This window comes from Hylobates moloch, unplaced genomic scaffold (genome assembly GCF_009828535.3).
Source record: "Hylobates moloch isolate HMO894 unplaced genomic scaffold, HMol_V3 SCAFFOLD_10771, whole genome shotgun sequence".
Taxonomy (NCBI): domain Eukaryota; kingdom Metazoa; phylum Chordata; class Mammalia; order Primates; family Hylobatidae; genus Hylobates; species Hylobates moloch.
This window is the reverse complement of record NW_026663046.1, coordinates 1-2,204: the sequence shown is the minus strand read 5'-3', so window position 1 is coordinate 2,204 and position 2,204 is coordinate 1. Positions and strand designations below refer to the sequence as shown.

General features: G+C 69.1%; 2 non-coding genes across 2 annotated transcripts; both read right to left on the bottom strand.

Annotated features, from left to right (window-relative positions):
• Positions 1 to 181: 181 nt before the first annotated feature.
• TRNAG-GCC (transfer RNA glycine (anticodon GCC)) lies at positions 182 to 252 on the bottom strand. The gene has a single exon. It is a non-coding gene; the product is annotated as a tRNA-Gly (tRNA).
• Positions 253 to 1,910: 1,658 nt separating this feature from the next.
• On the bottom strand, positions 1,911 to 1,993 carry TRNAL-CAG (transfer RNA leucine (anticodon CAG)). Its single transcript has one exon. It is a non-coding gene; the product is annotated as a tRNA-Leu (tRNA).
• Positions 1,994 to 2,204: the final 211 nt, after the last annotated feature.

Below are 2,204 nucleotides of genomic sequence, written 5' to 3'. Positions count from 1 at the left end.
AGCCTCATCCGTAAGTCAGTCGGGAGAGGCACGGAAGAAAGGGCAGAGGGGCGTCGCGCGTGGGAGAGCAGCCGGTGCCGGACACGCTGACGCATCCCGAGTGTAAGGAGTGTAAGGAGGCGGCAGAGGCGAGCGCAGCTACGCCTTGGTGCTGCTGCAGCACCAAAATGGGAGGGCGTGCTGCATGGGCCGGGAATCGAACCCGGGCCTCCCGCGTGGCAGGCGAGAATTCTACCACTGAACCACCCATGCACCGATGGCAAACGCCAACGGAAGCTGGCACAGCGGAGCTCGCCACCAGCTGCCGTTCACCGGTCCCGCCTGCCGTGGGCCTCCGTCCTATTGGAGCGTCCACGAGAGGCTGGCCCGATGGGGCAAGCAGAAGGGGAGGCTCCCGTCACGTCGAGGGACCTGAGGCGCGGCGCGGAGGGGGAGCGGAGGGAGAGAGGCGGACTCGTCCCATCTTGCGCTTTCTCTGCCGCCCAGGGCCAAGAGACTGGCCGCCGGGGTCTCCAGGGGAAGGAGCAGCCGTGGCCCGCGCCCGAATGCTCATGTGGGCAGGTGAGCTGTGGCGGGCCTTGCTGAGCGCGGATCCCGGGCACAGACCCAAAGTTTTTTGTGTGTGTTTTTGTTTGTTTCTTTGTTTGTATGTTTGTTTCGGGGGGCGGGGGGCGGGTTTTTTTTTTTTTTTCCCCCCGGCGGGCCCGCGCCCCGGGGTCGGCGGGGGGGGGGGGGGGGGGGGGGGGTGTCAACGAGCGGGGACGGCGATGGGGGACGGGTCTCGCAGCCGCCGCGTGCGGCTCCGAAACGCAGACCAAGTCCGTGGGCGCCCCGCTCCTGCGCTCTGAGCCACCCCACCGGCTCGCACTTGGGGTCCGGCCCCATGGGCTGGTAGGGAGGCTGGAGTGCGAGAAAGGAGCGGAGGAGCGCTGTGGCAGAGCCGCAGCTGGCTGACCCTGGAGAAGGCGCGCTGGGTGTGGCTGGGACGGCCCGGGCCGCGGCTTCCCGCGTGGGGATCCGGTGTGGCGCAGAGCTGGTCCCGGCGGGGCCTGGCGTTTGTGGGCGCGTGACGGGGATATAGGGCTTCCGCTGGTGATTCCTCGTCGGCTGTCTTTCCGGGTTTGGACTCGCCTGCCAGGCTCTGTGCAGGGTTCCCCGCTGCCTCTGGCCGGCGGGCGTCCGGGCTGCAGGTGGGCCGGCCGGCAGGTGTTAGCGGGAAGGGAGCAGGAGTAGCGAGGTGGGATCGGCGACGTGGCTAGGGTGTCGGGAGAATGGAATGCGCGGCCGGGGTCCGAGGGGTCGGAGGAAAGCACAGGATGTTGGATGGCGTGCCTCTGGTGGGAGAGGTGTGTGCGGCTCCAAGAGCGAGTCGCTCGCTGCTGTTCAGCGGTCAGAAGTTGGAGGGTGAAACGGGCGGGCTGTGCACGCCAGGACGCCTCTGGGCAGCGCAGCGGCGATTCAAGGCGGGGGGCGGTGGGCGGTGGGCGGAGGCCGGTGGGAGGAAGGTGGGAAAAGGAGGAATAGGGGAAGAATCTGTGCTGTGTCTGCTTGGGCGAGTGAGGAGAAGGAGGGCGGAGGAGATGGGCAGGGAAGAGCGTGGAAGGTGGTCGCGGTCGCTCGCTGTGTGTGGGGCCAGGGAAGAGGGCGTGTGAGGTGGTGTGGAGGGCGTCTGTCCCAAGGGCAATTGGTAGGGGGTCGCGGGCGCTGGCGCATGGTCCTGGGCTGTTTCTGCGACAGCCGGCGGGGGGGCAGGAAGCACGGACGTGCCTGAGAAGCGGCGGCGTTTTGGAGGCTTGCTTCAAGGGGGCTGGAGTTTGGAGAGTGGGCAAGGGCCAAGGCAGGAACCGGCCCAAGGTGCTCCAGGGTTGCGATGGGCGTTGCCCTCCGGCGGGCGGGCCAAAATGTCGGCTTGTCAGGAGTGGGATTCGAACCCACGCCTCCAGGGGAGACTGCGACCTGAACGCAGCGCCTTAGACCGCTCGGCCATCCTGACGGCGCGCCGGGGCGCGTCGCCGCTGGCATGGCTGGGACCCGGCGCGAACGCCTGCGCCCTTGGCCCGCGCCTGCCTGGGTTCGGTGCGCAACCGACGGACCGCGCGGGCAGAGCGGGCGCCAAGTGAACGTAGCCGGCCGGCGTTGGCGTGGACACAAACGGTCCGCGTCGGGCCGGCCGCCGCCGCCGCACGCCCCAGCCCCCGAGCCTC